Source organism: Theropithecus gelada, chromosome 10 (assembly GCF_003255815.1).
Source record: "Theropithecus gelada isolate Dixy chromosome 10, Tgel_1.0, whole genome shotgun sequence".
Lineage (NCBI taxonomy): Eukaryota > Metazoa > Chordata > Mammalia > Primates > Cercopithecidae > Theropithecus > Theropithecus gelada.
The window spans coordinates 9,024,361-9,040,674 of record NC_037678.1 but is presented as its reverse complement, the minus strand read 5'-3'; the positions used below and the strand labels follow the sequence as shown (position 1 = coordinate 9,040,674).

The 16,314-nt window shown below is 46.6% G+C and overlaps 1 protein-coding gene across 2 annotated transcripts in view; it reads left to right on the top strand.

Moving 5' to 3' along the window:
- The window catches only part of ACO2 (aconitase 2), a 61,348-nt gene that overhangs the window by 13,168 nt on the left and 31,866 nt on the right, over positions 1-16,314 (top strand). The window lies entirely within an intron of this gene.

Genomic DNA, 16,314 nt, shown 5'->3' with positions numbered 1-16,314 from the left:
GCACAATTGTTAGGGTAAGAGAGCCGTTGTCATCTCGCCCGCAGCGTCCTTTCTTCCTTTGTCTTGCCTAGCTGTGTGGTGCCTGGCTCCCATGTGGGGTCTCCTGTGGGGATGCCCCTTCCCTCAGCATTTGTCCACTGTCCTGTGTTGGTAGATGCAGGATCAGCAGAGCCTCCCTTACTCCCTGGAAGCCCTGGAGATTTGTGGCTTCTCCAGCTAGACTCCAACAGAGGCACTCAGGGTCAGCGGTTGGTACCGACAACCCACGTGGAGGACTCAGCCCATCTGGCCGCTGGGCCTGAAGCAGAGGTTGGGGGAAAATCTTGACCTCTGCAAGTTGCCAGCTTTTTGACCTTAGGCAGGACCCTTCCCATCGCTGAGCCTCTGCAAGTTCAGGCAGGGAGGCTGAGCTATGCACAGCAAGGTTCACAAGAGTCACTGGCACAGAGATGTGCGGGAGGTGATATTTACTCCAAAACAGATCTGTGGGCGTCTGGCTACTGGTCACCCTGATGGGAGACTCCCACTTAGGTGTAAAATTAGGAAGTTGTTTTGTGGCTGAGGAAGTGCTATAGGGATGCTTGGGATGGAGAAGACACAATTGTGGTTTTCAGTGATTTGAAGGGTTGATTGTGGAAGACTGACTAGCCTCATTTAATCTGGTTCCAAAGGGTAGGACTAGGAAGTTAGGCCTGTCATGTGCCAGGCACTGATCTAGATTCTCTCCTTTCATCCTCACTGCAGCCTCTGAAGGCATTATCCCCATTTACAGATGGGAAAAAGTGATGTTTAGAGGGATTAAATAAGATAAAGGTTATACAGCTTGTAAGGGGCAGAGCTGGGATTTAAGCTCAGATCTCCAAAGCTGGAACCATGTAATGGGGGCACATTTTCATTTGATTTAAGAAGCATTGGTTTAAAATCTTAGAACTGACCAGTAGAATAGGCTTTCTGGAAGAGAGTGAGCTTCCTGACCTAGTCTTGTTGAACCAGGGGGCTTATGGGAGTTATGAGGGGAGATTTTCTGCCTCGGCCCCTCTGTTCCCCAGAAAGTGGGGGAAAGTGGAGGGCAAGGGCACAGTGAAAGTATTTCTTCTAGATGAGGGCCTGGGATTTACCAGGCCTGAGACGTAGGCTCTAAGTATGGGAAAAAATTTTCCCATTTCCCAGTTTTGGGAAAACTGTGTTGGATGGCCTTATGGGTGATCTCAGGAATATCTCTGTGGCCTGAGGTTGAACTGAGCATTGAGTATGTTTTACTTTTGGAATCAGGAAATAAAAACAGAACTCTGTAAAGTTATTTTTAAAAAATATGACTGGGTGCAGTGACTTATGCCTGTAGTCCCAGCACTTTGGGAGGCCAAGGCGGGCGGATCACTTGAGGTCAAGAGTTCGAGACCAGCTTGGCCAACATGGCAAAGCCCTGTCTCTACTAAAAATACAAAAAATAGCTGGGCGTGGTGGTGCATGCCTGTAATCCCAGCTACTCAGGAGGCTGAGGCAGGAGAATCACTTGAACTCAGGAGGCAGAGGTTGCAGTGAGCCAAGATTGTGCCACTGTACTCCAGCATGGGGCGACAGAGTGAGACTCCGTCTCAAAAAAAAAAAAAAAATGTTTAATATATGCCCAGCTGGGCATGGTGGCTCATGCCTGTAATCCCAGCACTTTGGGAGGCCGAGGCGGGTGGATCACGAGGTCAAGAGTTCGAGACCAGCCTGACCAATATAGTAAAACCCCATCTCTACTAAAATACAAAAATTAGCTGAGCGTTGTGGCGCGCGCCCGTAATCCCAGCTACTTAGGAGGCTGGGGCAGGAGAATCGCTTGAACCTGGGAGGCGGAGGTTGCAGTGAGCGGAGATTGCACCACTGCATTCCAGCCTGGGCAACAAGGTGAGACTTCGTCTCAGGGAAAAAAAAAAAAAAAAAAAAAAAGGCCGGGCGCGGTGGCTCAAGCCTGTAATCCCAGCACTTTGGGAGGCCGAGACGGGCGGATCACGAGGTCAGGAGATCGAGACCATCCTGGCGAACACCGTGAAACCCCGTCTCTACTAAAAAATACAAAAAACTAGCCGGGCGAGGTGGCGGGCGCCTGTAGTCCCAGCTACTCGGGAGGCTGAGGCAGGAGAATGGCGTAAACCTGGGAGGCGGAGCTTGCAGTGAGCTGAGATCCGGCCACTGCACTCCAGCCCGGGCTACAGAGCGAGACTCCGTCTCAAAAAAAAAAAAAGAAAGCCCAAGGCATCATCATTATCCTTCCTTAAATAATACTCTGCTGGGTGTGGTGGTTTACGCCTCTAATCCCAGCACTTTAGGAGGCTGAGGTGGAAGGATGGCAGATACTTGAGGATGTGTTCTCTCAAAACAAGAGTAATCTAAGAAAAAGCCATTGAATCCAGGAAACAAGAATCCAACTCAAGAGAAGGACAGGATATTCTAAGGATACTAATGGATGTGAGTTCCAGAGAGGTATGAGACCTTATGGGGAAGGAGACAGAGGCTCCAGGAGATCACAGGGCTGGTGGATCTCCTGACGCATTCATAATATTGAGTGTCGTAGCTGATGGAGAGTTCGAGGATGAATTTGTGATAAGTTTACCAAGTGTTGAAGTTTGTTGTCTTTGGGGCAGATAAATGGGGGGTTGGGACTTGAGTCCTGGTTTCCTTTATGATGATAGTTTTTAAATTTTAATAATGCATAAAGATGTTACTCTGATCAAAAAAAATTAAAAACAAAAATATCAAATATCACTAATAAGGATTAGTATTATCATGGTTGTATTTCCTCAGAAATGTCAGCCCTGACACCTGTTCATTGTGAGTACAATGGATTCCATGGTGCCAGGGATTGTGGGGAGGGAGAGATGCAGCATAGACTAGTGTTTGGTGCCTTGCTTGGAGTCGCTGAGTATTAGGGACCCACAAGATACCAGGCCAGGGAGGCTGGTGGAAGGGTGATGATGGTAGATGTCCCTGGATGGGCTTCAGGGAGTCTGTAAAATTGTGTGTTTTATCACTTTTCTATATTTTCTCCATGAAATATATCTTGCTTTTTATAACAGAGGAAAAATTCTGGTAATTTTTTTTTTTTTTTTGAGACAGAGTCTCACTCTGTTGCCAGGCTGGAGTGCAAAGGCGCAATCTCGGCTCACTGCAACCTCCGCGTCCCGGGTTCAAGAGATTCTCTTGCCTCAGCCTCCCGAGTAGCTGGGATTACAGGCACCCGCCGCCACACCCAGCTAATTTTTGTTTTTAGTAGAGACAGGGTTTTGCCATGTCGGCCAGGCTGGTCTCGAACTCTTGACCTCGTGATCTGCCCGCCTTGGCCTCCCAAAGTGCTGGGATTACAGGCGTGAGCCACCGCGCCCAGCCGGTAATTTTTTTTTTTTAAATAGCGACTAGGTCTCACTATGTTGCCCAGGCTGATCTTGAACTCCTGAGCTCAAGCGATCCTCCTGCCTCAGCAGGAGTGCAGTGGCGCGGTCTCAGCTCACTGCAGTCTCCGTCTCCCAGGTTCCAGCGATTCTCCTGCCTCAGCCTCCCAAGTAGCTGGGATTACATGCTCCCACCACTACATCTGGCTAATTTTTGTGTTTTTAATAGACACAGGGTTCCACCATGTTGGCCAGGCTGGTCTCGAACTCCTGTACTCAGGTGATTCACCCACCTTGGCCTCCCAGAGTGCTGAGATTACAGGCATGAGCCACCATGCTTGGCTGGTTTTCTTTTCTTTCAGTTGCAAGTGCTTTCTTGCATATGCTATTCTCTCTGTGCCAGATTCCCTGGACTCGTTCCCCTAAAGCCTATTTGTTTAGCCTCAGATCAAACATCACTTTATTGGAGAAACCCTTCCCCAATTCTAGATTAGGCTGTCCAGTTTTATGCTGTTATAGCAGCTTAACTTTTCTGTCATAGCACTTCTCTTACAGTCACTTACACAGTCCCATAAGTGATTACTTGACATGTTTTCTCATCTAAAATTCAGGCACCACAACACATAGTCTGGGACTGGAGAAATACTTAATGAATCAGGAAGATGTTAGTTTAAATTGGGGAGGTAGTATGGGAGGGAAAGCATTGACTTGAGAATTGGAGGGCTTGAATTCTGCCCCTAACTACTGTTAACTAGGTATGTGACCTTGGCATTCATATCCTCATCTGTCAAACGAAAAAATTCCTGGTGATCTGGGGTCATCTTGGGTTGTGATAATCTATACTTCTAGATGAATCATCAAATTAACAGAGCTCTAGAGGGCTGCTTATCTAGGATGAGAAGCTACCTGCCTCTTTGGCCTCTCCACTTGGGTATCAGATAGTCCAATGTCCAGAACCAAACTCCTGGTGTCACCCTGCATGTCGGCTTTTCCGGTTGCCTTCCCCATTTCGTTTATAGCAACCCATTCTTCCAGTTACTTAGGTCCAAAACCTAAGTGATATTCTTGACTCCTTCTCTCACACCCCTTGGCCAACTTTTCAGCAAATCCTACTGTTATCACTTTCAAAATATAGACATCTCTAGCCAGTTTTTTTGAACTTGAACTCAAACATGATTTGGTTTGAGTTCATGATCTGATAAAATCTTGGCTTCTTTTGTGCTTGATTGCTCATATTTCTGTGGCCTCACTGAATCTTGCACCTAATGTGCACAATAGCAACTATAACTATAATACTACAGTCTTTCTTATTCTACCAGATGGTAATCCTCATGGTAGGGACCCCATGGTGGTGTTCCCAGTGTCCAGTGTGGTACAACTAAGCATCCCTCAGGTGCAGTATAGCAGATGGGACATGGGTGTGCCAAGATAGCCCTGGCCTTACCCCACCCTAGCAGGGTGACATGCTGAACCTGCCGGTTGCCTCCTGGTAGCAGGTTAGTCTGCTTACTGCTCTGCGGTGTCCAAATGTATTATTTTGTTCATGTGCCTTAACTTGGAAAAGCTTGGAAGCCTCATGGTAACAGCATTTGGCACCTAGGAAGGTATTCATTGTTAAATGAATTCTTTGTTAAGTGAGGTAGACTAGAGGGATCATTCTCCCTGATTTTTTTTTTTTTTTTTTTTTTTGAGATGGAGTTTTACTTTTGTTGCCCAGGCTGGAGTGCAATGACGTGATCTCGGCTCACCGCAACCTCCACCTCCCAGGTTCAAGCGATTCTCCTGCCTCAGCCTTCCCAAGTAGCTGGGATTATAGACATGTGCCACCAAGCCCGGCTAATTTTGTATTTTTAGTAGAGATGGGGTTTCTCCGTGTGTGTCAGGCTGGTCTCGAACTCCCGACCTCAGGTGATCCGCCCACCTTGGCCTCCCAAACTGCTGAGATTACAGGCAGGAACCGCTGTGCCCGACCATTCTCCCTGTTTTATAGAAGAAAGAGTAAGCTGTGTGACCAGCCCGGGGCCTGATCATAATCGAGTGCGGTTCTGAGTCTCATGTGCATTCTGGGGCAAAACACTGGGTTGCATTTCACATGTGCACATGTGTAGCTTGTTGCTTCCTTCCCTGCTTGTACATGAAGGTGAAGGCTGTGGCTAAGCCAGAAGGGCCTGGATTCTGGGGGTTTCTTCCTTGATTCAGATAAATCCATTCTGACATTACTGTGCTTTCCCCCAGGCCTTTGGGGATTAAGGGGGTTTATTGGTGAGCCTGCTTGCTGGGGAGGAATATTTATAGACTGTGGACTGGAAGGAGCTTTGGAGAACATCAGGTCCAGTGATGACCAGATGTGGCTATCTCAGAGTAACCGGGTAATCTTTTACTGATGCTTAGGCCCTACTGCAGGTGATCTGATTCAGAGCTCTGGGAGTGATAGGACCTAGAAGCTGAGTTTTTACAAAACCTCCCAAGTGATTTTGATATAGCTGGAATAATCCAGTTCCCCCTCTTCCCCCTTTTTTTGAGATAAGATCTTGCTCTGTGGTCCAGGCTGGAGTGCAGTGGTACACATGATCACAGCCCACTGCATCCTTGACCTTCTGGGCTAAAGCTGTCCTCCCACCTCAGCATCTCAAGGAACTGGGACTACAGGTGTGTGCCACCATGCTTGGCTAATTTTGTTTCTTCTTTGTGGAGACAGGGTCTTACTATATTGTCCAGGCTGTCTCAAACTCCTGGGGTCAAACCATCCTTCCGCCTCAGCCTCCCAAAGTGCTGGGATTACAGGTTTTGCGAGCCCTGCACTAGCCAAATAGTAATGCTCTTAATAGTAATACCCAGACCACATTCTTAATTTCTTCCAAAATGTCTTTGATAACTATCTTTTTCCAAATCAAGATCTGATAAAAAACATACATTGCATTGGTTTTTCCATTTATGTCTCTCTTAATCTACAGCAGCACCGCCACTCCCTGCCCCAGCCCTTTCTTCCCCAGGACATTGACTCTTTGAAGAGACCAGGCCAGTTTTCCTGTAGAATGTCCACTTTTTGGGTTTCATTGTTCTTTTGTCCCCTTGCATTTCCTTTACTCTGGAGGTAAGTTTCCAAAGCTTTCTTACATGCAGGTTAAACATTCTGGACAAGAATTCTTCGTAGGTGAGGCCGGGTCACCAGGAGGCCCTGGTGTCGGGTGGTCCTGCTGTTGGTGGTGCCGCGTTTGATCTCTGGGTTAAAATGGTGGTAATCAGATTCTGCTATTGTAAAGGTACATTTTTTTTCCTTTTCCTTCATAATGATAACTTCCTGTAAGTAAACTTGCTGAAACAAAGGGTTTGCACATTTCCAAAAACCAAAACGCTTTTGATTCTTGTCAAATTGCCACTGAACAATTATGCTACTCTGCACTTTAAGGAGTATGCTTTTCTTCACCTATTTGCCTGGTTTATTTTTTCTTTTTCTGATTACAAAAGAAATGTGTATATCATGCAACATTTAAAAGTTACAGGCCGGGCACGGTGCCTCACTCCTGTAATCTTAGCACTTTGGGAGGCTGAGGCGGATGGATCACCTGAGGTGAGGAGTTCAAGACCAGCCTGGCCAACATGGTGAAACTCTGTCTTTACAAAAAATACAAAAATTAGCTGGGTGTGGTAGCACATGCCTGTCGTCTCAGCTACTCAGAAGGCTAAGGCAGGAGAATCGCTTAAACCCGGGAGGCAGAGGTTGCAGTGAGCTGAGATTGTGCCACTGTACTCCGGCCTGGGCGACAGAGCAAGACTCCGTCTCAAAAAAAAAAAAAAAGAAAGAAAAAAACTTGTGGTCAAATCTAACATAAAATTTGACATTTTAACCACTTTCAGTGTTCAATTCATTAGTATTAATTACATTCATAATGTTGTGCAACCACCACGATTATCTTCTTTGTAAACAGCTGTAGAGTGGCATTCCATGGTGCCTGAGCCAGAACGTATTCAATCAGTGCCCTGTGTATGGACAATTGGGTTGTTCTCTTAAAAATAGTGCTGCAGACAGTGTCTTTGCCTGTCTCTCTGCTCTTTTATGTATTTTAATTAGATCGTTTCCTGGAAGAGGGAAAGCTAGTCAAAGAGGGCAAACATTTTACATTGTAATATGTATTACCTAATTGTCTTTCAAAATGTTGAACCTCTTTACAGTCTAACTAAAAGCATCTCAGACTGATAAAGCATTGATTTGCCTTGGTAACTGTTTTCTCTCACAAGACTAACTCAGCCTGCTCTGTATTTAACCCTGCTTGGTAAGGAAGAGCTGGTTGGGAAGGTAGAAGCAACATCCCTTTTTTTTAACTAATTGGTATTTATGTAACACCTCCTGTGTATCAGGCTTGCTGTTCAGGCCGGGGGAATTTAGTTCTGAACAGACACAATCTCTCCCTAGTGGAGCTTACAGACTGAAATATTTGGAGACAGACATCATCTCATGAATGAACTCAAGAAGTAAAGGGCATATATAATAGGAGGCTCTGGTAGAGCCGGGGATTCGGGGAAGGATTCCCTGAGAAAGTTAAATGTATTTGGAGTTTGAAGGATCAATTGGATGTTCCCTAGGCAAAGGGCAGATTGGGAATGGAGGTGGACAGCAAACATTCCAAGCAGAAGAAAAACTACATCTGTAAAGGCCTGTGGCAGGTCCCTTTAGAATGTGTTCTGGCCAAGGAAGTTCATCATGTTCAGTGCCCTTGAGGAAGGCCGGTTCTGAATTTCCCAGAACCAGATAGTTGAGATCCCACTGCCAAGGCCCCATGAGCAGAAGGGGTTTGAGAGGGATGGAAGGCTTTCCAAGGCAAATTCTAACAAATTACAAATAATCTGGAGAGGAGGAAGAGAGGCACCTAGATAAATAAGTTTAGAGTTTTAGAATGACTTGTCCAAAGTTGGAAGGAGTAGGTAACCAAGGAGGAACAGTACAGAGCAGCTGGAATACATCAGAAGGGGGTCAGGAATGCCAAAGGACCTGATGAGCTAAGGCTTCTGGAAAATGCTAATCAGCCACAAGGACCTTTAAAGCTGTCTGCAGTAAGAAAAATAGGAAGAGTCACGCTGCTTCTGGCAATATCCAGAGGAGGAACACAATGTCGCCACTTCTAGTTTTACATTCATCTCCTTTATGAAAGAAACGATACAGTATAACACATGTGGAATGCTTTTATTATGAATAGGCCATGTGCCAAGCACTTTATATAAATGATTTCATTTTATATCAATGCTATGAAGTTTATCTTCATTTTCTTTATGACAAAACTAAGACATGGGGAACTTAAATAACTTCCCCAGGGTCACAGCAGTTAAGTGGTGGAGCTGGGTTGGGCAATCTGACTATAGTTCTTCAATCCGAACTATCACACTGCGCTGGGAAAGGATGGGCCATATGAGGTGAGAGGGACTGGCCCAGATTCTGGAGGCAGCGGAATCTAGAAGTGATCCATCACAGAGAGAGAGACCTGAGCTGGCATCCTGGAGTCACTGCATACCAGCTAGTGAATTCTGACTTACCTCTCTGATCTCCAGTTTCCACATCTGTAAGATGGGAATAACACTTATCTGCACTATTATACTGGAATTCAGAATAGGCACAGAAAGTGCTTGGCATGGAACAGATGCTTAATTAGTAATTGTTTTTATTTTTATTCTAAGAGTAGGGTAAAGACCCAAAGCTAGTTTTGTTTTGTTTTGTTTTGTTTTTTAACATATGAGATATGTGGTCCGTGAATGAATGATACGTGGTGTCTTAGTCCATTTTGTGTTGCCATAACAGAATACTACATACTGAGTAATTTATAAAGAAAAGGAATTTAGGCTGGGCACAGTGACTCATGCTTATAATCCCTGCACTTTGGGAGGCTGAGGCAGGCGGATCACCTGAGGTCAGGAGTTTGAGACCAGCCTGGGCAACATGATGAAACCCCGTCTCTACTAAAAATACAAAAAATTAGGCCAGTCACAGTTGCTTACACCTGTAATCCCAACGCTTTGAGAGGCTGAGGCGGGCAGATCACCTGAGGTTGGGAGTTAAATAGCAGCCTGACCAACGTGGTGAAACCCCATCTCTACTAAAAATACAAAATTAGCTGGGCGTGGTGGCACATGCCTGTAATCCCAGCTCTCAGGAGGCTGAGGCAGGAGACTTGCTTGAACCTGGGAGGCAGAGGTTACAGTGAGCAGAGATTATGCCATTACACTCTAGCCTGGGCAACAAGAGCAAAACTTCATCTCAAAAGAAAAAAGAAAATTAGCCAGGCATCATGGCAGGCAGCTGTAATCCCAGCTACTCAGGAGGCTGAGGTGGAAGAATATCTTGAACCTGGGAGGTGGAGGTTGCAGTGAGCCGAGATAGCGCCACTACTCCAACCTGGACAACAAGTATGAAACTCTGTCAAAAAAGAAGAAAGGGAGGGAGGGAGGAGAAAGAAAGAGAAAGAAAGAAAGAAAACGAATTTATTTCTTACAGTTCTGGAGGATGGGAAGTCGAAGATTGAGGGGCTGCATCTGGTGAGGGCCATCATGCTGTGTCACCACATGGTAGAAGGTATAAGGATAAGAGAGAGGGGAGGAAGGGGGCCAGACTTATCCCTTTATCAGGAACCGACTCACATGACAACTAACCCACTTCTGTAATAACAGCATTAATTCATTGTGAGGGTAGCGCCCTTCTGACCTTATCACCTCTTAAAGGCCCCATCTCTCAACACTGACATTGGGCATTGAGTTGCCAACACATAAACTTTGGGGGACACATTCAAACCATAACACATGGTGGCCTTGCCCTTGAAGTCAGTCTACAGGGTAAGCATATTTCTTGCCCATGTATAGAGAATGAAATAAAAAAAAAAAAAACAGGGTGAGCATGTTGACGTGGCCCCCCTTTTAACAGTTTCCATGTGACATTTCATGCACCGCAGGCTTTCACTGCTCTGAAGCCAGGAGTCAAGCTGAGATTTCCCCTGAGGCCTGGAGAAGATAGGTGAACTGGCAAAGACTGAAAGTCTAGCTGTCTTTTACTTTTTTGTTGCGATGAGCAGATACACTAGTGAGAATGAGTGTTTCATCCTTATTAATTTATAAACCTAAGCTGTTCAATCTGGCAAGTTAAAATTCAGTGACATAAAAAATTCCGTTCCATGGCTGGGTGCGGCGACTCATCCCTGTAATCCTAGCACTTTGGGAGGCCGAGGTGGGAGGATCACTTGAGTCTAGGAGTTTGAGGCCATCCTGGGCAACATGTTCTAAAAAAATAAGGCCAGGTGCGGTGGCTCACGCCTGTAATCCCAGCACTTTGGGAGGCCGAGGAAGGCGGATCATATGAGGTCAGGAGTTCAAGACCAGTCTGACCAACATGGCAAAACCTTGTCTCTACTAAAAATACAAAATTAGCTACTCAGGAGGTGGAGACAGGAGAATTGCTTGAACCCTGGAGACACAGGTTGCAGTGAGCTGAGATCATGCCAGACAGCACAGATCTAGAACTTGTTCATCGGGGCAGGAAGTCCTCTGGGACAGCACTGGATTTGAGAACAGACACTTTAACATAGTTGGAAAGCAGAATGGCAGGGTGATTAAGGGTGAAATGTGTAGCTGATTTCATCTGTATTTAACACAGATGAAGTGTATCTCCATTAAGCACCGAGGTTTAAGGAGTTAAATGACTTGCCTGGGGCAGCAGCAAGCACATGGGTCAGTCAGGCTGCATTTGGATCCCACTTCCTACAGTGTGGTCTTGTCATTCGTCCTCCATGCCTCTGTTTCCCGACTGGGAAAATAGGATAATCATGGGAGCCACTTCACTGGGTGGCTGTGAAGATTAGACCATGTAATATATTCCAGGTGCGTCACACCATGCTTGTCTCATATTAGACACATCATAGTCTTTCTTTACCCATAAGTTGTATTTTGTATCTTTTTTTTTTTTAGACAGAGTTTCACTCTTGTTGCCTAGGCTGGAGTGTAATGGCGCAATCTCGGCTCACCGCAACCTCCACCTCCCGGGTTCAAGCGATTCTTCTGCCTCAGCCTCCTGAGTAGCTGGGATTACGGTCATACACCACCACGTCCAGCTAATATATTTTTAGTAGACACGGGGTTTCACCACGTTGGTCAGGCTGGTCTCGAACTCCTGACCTCAAGTGATCCGCCTGTCTCGGCCTCCCAAAGTGCTGGGATTACAGGCGTGAGCCACCGTGCCAGGCTATATTCTGTATCAACATATGATTTTGTCCTTTTTGTTTTTTGAAATGGAGTCTCACTCTCTCTCCCAGGCTGGAGTGCAATGACGGGATCTCGGCTCACTGCAACCTCTGCCTCCTGGATTCAAGCGATTTTCCTGCCTCAGCCTCCTGAGTAGCTGGAATTACAGGTGCCTGCCACCACACCCTGCTAATTTTTGTATTTTTAATAGAGATGGGGTTTTACAGTGTTGGCCAGGCTGGTCTCAAACCCCTGACCTCAGGTGATCCACCCACCTCAACCTCTTAAAGTGCTGGAATTATAGGCGTGAGTCACCGTGCCCAGCTTGTTTTGTTTTGTTTTGAGACAAGGTCTTGCTCTGTTGCCCAGGCTGGAGTGCAGTGGCAAGATCATAGCTCACTGTAGTCTGGAACTCATGGGCTCAAGTGATCTCCTGCCTCTTGAGCAGCTGGGACTATAGGTATATGCCACCACGCTCAGCTAATCTATGTTTTATTTTATTTTGTAGAGACAAGGTCTTGCTGTCTTGCCCAGGCTGGTCTTGAACTCCTGGGCTCAATTGATCCTCCTGCCTCAGCCTCCCAAAGTGTTGGGATTACAGGTGTGAGCCACTGTGCCTGGCCTATTTTGTCCTTGACAGCTCTTACTATGTTGGCAAGGTTGGTCTTGAATTCCTGGTCTCAAGCAACCTTCCTGTGTCCTAAAGTGCTAGGATTACAGGCATCAGCCACTGCTCCTGGCCCAGCATTATTTCTGAAGCCTATTTGTAGGTATTGAGATGTAGTCTGTAGGTGGCTTAACTGTGCCCTGGCTGTGGGAATTGGAGCTTTGCCTTGTCCCGGTACCGTAGATAAGATTACAATGCATTGTCTTGCCTGCTGCACCAGGCAATAGGTATTGTTACAGTTGTTTTTATTTCTAAGGAAACTGAAACTTAGGGCAATTAATTTGTAAAAATAAAGAAACAGATTGGTAATTTCACATTGGAAAGATGTCTGAGATTTGTTAGTAAATGAAAAAGATGAGTTGCAGGCCAGGCGTGGTGGCTCACACCTGTAATCCCAGTACTCTGGGATGCCAAGGTGGGTGGATCATTTGAGGTCAGGAGTTTGAGACCAGCCTGGGCAATGTGGTGAAACCCCATTTCCGCCAAAAAAGTACAAAAATTAACCGGGCACGGTAGTGCATGCCTGTAGTGCCCACTACTTGGGAGGCTGAGGCAGGAGAATTGCTTGAACCTGGGAGGCAGAGGTTGCCGTGAGCTGAGATCATGCCAGTACACTCCAGCCTGGGTGATGAGAGCGAAACCCCATCTCAAAAAAAAAAGTAAAAGAAAAAGATGAGTTGCAGAACAACTTGTATGGTTTCTCATTTGTGTGAAGAACATGGTAGTGTGTACACTTAGGAATGCACAGGGTAATAATCATGGAAACGTACTCAGTACTCTATATAATGTCTCCAGATCCTCACAATAGCTCTGTGAAGAAACGATTGCTTGGAGAGGTTAAATTGTCCAGGATCGGTAAGTTGTGGGGCCATCCTGAAACCCAGGGCTCTGCTCCTCCATCCACCCCATGCACTGGGCTCCTCCCCGTGTCACAGGGATAGTGTTTATCACTGCAGCAGAAATATACTACCTTCTTCCTATGCACGTGCACTGTGGAAGGTCCTTTGATGTCATGTCATTGGTGGGTTCTTTGCACCTACCCAGTGAGGCAGGCAGTGAGGAGCCATCAGTCAGGTTTGAGCTTGGGGGCAAATGGATGTGAAGTCTGGACTGGGGATGTCGCCCCTGCCACAGACAGGTTAGAATGGGTGATGGTCGGGGGTACTGTTTCAGAATGTGGCCTATTCTCACTGCTGGGTGACTCAAACAGGGAATGGCTGCTCTGAGTACGTACTGGGTTCAGGTGCTGAGGTTGACAGCGTTTGGATTATATATCCGGGTGATGTAAAGAAGGGAGCCTGGGGCAGTGGTTTCAGCTTTGCCTCTTCCCCTACCCAGGGTATGACGAGGAACACCAACCACCTAGAAAGCAAGCAGCTCTTTCCTTCTTGCTGTCATTTCTTTCTCTCTCTCTCTTTCTTTCTTTCTTCCTTCCTTCCTTCCTTCCTTTTTTTTCTTTTCTTTTCTTTTTTTTCTTTTTTGAGACGGAGTTTCCCTCTGTCACCTAGGCTGGAGTGAAGTGGGGTGATCTTGGCTCACTGCAACCTCTGCCCCCGGGTTCAAATGATTCTCCTGCCTCAGCCTCCTAAGTAGCTGGGATTATAGGTGCCCGCCACCATGCCCGGCTAATTTTTGTGTTTTTAGTAGAGACGGGGTTTCACCACGTTGGACAGGCTGCTTTCAAATTCCTGACCTCAGGCAATCCACCTACCTTGGCCTCCCAAAGGGCTGGGATTACAGGTGTGAGCCACTGCACCCGGCCTCTTGCTATCATTTCTTTGGATTCATTTATTCTTCTCTGGTAACAAGGTACCCTTGAAGGTTATTATTCATAGTTTAAAATTAACTAATACAGGTCGGGTACAGTGGCTCATGCCTGTAATCTCTGCTTTGGGAGGCTGAGGCAGGAGGATCGCTTAAGGCCAGGAGTTTGAGATCAGCCTGGGCAATGTAGTAAGACCCTGTTGCTACAAAAAAATAAAATTAAAAGAATTAGGGTGGGTGCGGCGGCTCACGCCTGTAATTCTAGCACTTTGGGAGGCTGAGTCAGGTTTATCACCTGAGGTCAGGAGTTCAAGACCACCCTGACCAATATGTAGAAACCCTATCTCTACTAAAAATACAAAAATTAGCAAAGTATGGTGGCATGCACCTGTAGTCCCAGTTACTTGGGAGGCTGAGACAGGAGAATTGCTTGAACCTGGTAGGCAGAGGTTGCAGTGAGCCAAGATCATGCCATTGCACTTCAACCTGGGCAACAGAGTAAGACTCCCTTAAAAAAAAAAAAAAAAAGGAAAGAAAAACATATTGGGATGTCGAGGCGGGCAGATCATGAGTTTAAGAGATCGAGACCATCCTAACCAACGTGATAAAACCCTGTCTCTACTAAAAATACAAAAATCATCTGGGCGTGGTGGTGGACACCTGTAGTCCCAGCTACTCAGGATGCTGAGACAGGAGAAGTGCTTGAACCCAGGAGGTGGAGGTTGCAGTGAGCCGAGATTGCACCACTGCATTCCAGCCTGGCGACAGAGCAAGGCTCTGTCTCAAAAATAAGTAAATAAATAAATTAATTAAATAATTGGGTGTAGTAGTGTGTGCCTGTAGTCCCAGCTACCGAGGAAGCTAAGGTGGGAGGATCATTTGAGCTCAGGAGTTTCAGACTGCAGGGAAGTATGATCTTGCCCCTGCACTCCAGGCTGGGCAACTGAACAAGACACTGTCTCTTAAAAAAAAAAAAAAAAAAATTGGCCGGGCGCGGTGGCTCACGCCTGTAATCCCAGCACTTTGGGAGGCCGAGGCGGGCGGATCACAAGGTCAGGAGATCGAGACCACGGTGAAACCCCGTCTCTACTAAAAATACAAAAAAAATTAGCCGGGCGCGGTTGTGGGCGCCTGTAGTCCCAGCTACTCGGGAGGCTGAGGCAGGAGAATGGCGGGAACCCGGGAGGCGGAGCTTGCAGTGAGCTGAGATCGCGCCACTGCACTCCAGCCTGGGCGACAGAGCGAGACTCCGTCTCAAAAAAAAAAAAAAAAAAATTAACTAATACAGATCCCACCATAACAATCATTCATTTATTGCTGTGTAACAAATTGCCCCCAAACTTAAAAGCTTAAAACAACAAGCATTTATCTCATATTTCTGTGGGCCAGGAATTTGGGAGTGGCTTGGCTGGGTGGTTCTGGCTTGGGGACTCTCCAGAAGTTGCAGTGAAGATGTCAGCTGGGGCTAGCCATCTGACAGGTTGAACCGGGGCTGGAGCATTCGCTTGCAAGGTGGCTTACTGACACCTGGCAAGGTGGTGCTGGTTATCGGCAAGAGGCCTCTGTTGCTGTCTTGGTGGGCCTCTCCCAAGATTGCTTAACAACATGGGGACTGTCTTGCCCTAGAGCAATCCAAGAGAGAGAGCAAGCCAGGCAGAAGCTGTTCTTTTTATGACCTAGTCTCGAAGTCCCATAGTATCACTTGTCACATTCTATAAAGTAGAATTAAGTCTGCCACATATTCAAAGGCAGGGTAATGGCTGGGCATGGTGGCTCATGCCTGTAATCCCAGCACTTTGGGAGGCCGAGGCGGATGGATCACTTGAGATCAGGAGTTCAAGACCAGCCTGGCCAACATGGTGAAACCCTGTTTCTACTACAAATACAAAAATTAGCCCTGGGCATGGTGGCACGTGCCTGTAATCCCAGCTACTGGGAAGCTAAGGCAGGAGAAGCTGAAGCTTGAACCCAGGAGGCAGCGGTTTCAGTGAGCTGAGACCCCACCACTGCACTCCCACCTGTGCCACAGGGCGAGACTCTGTCTCAAAAAAAAAGGTGGGAGGGGAATTAGGCACCACCTTTTGAAAGGATGAGGAAACATCCAAAGCCCAAGTGCGGGATTTTCCTCATTCATTCCTCCCTCTGACCCACAGATGTTTGTTGAATCTCCAGTATGTGCCAGGTAGTCCAGACATAGAGATGAGTAAGATAAATAAGGCTTGATCTCAGCTCTCAAGAAGCTTATAGTGCAGATAGACTAATAGCTCCGGTTTGGGTAGTGTTTTCCAGCTT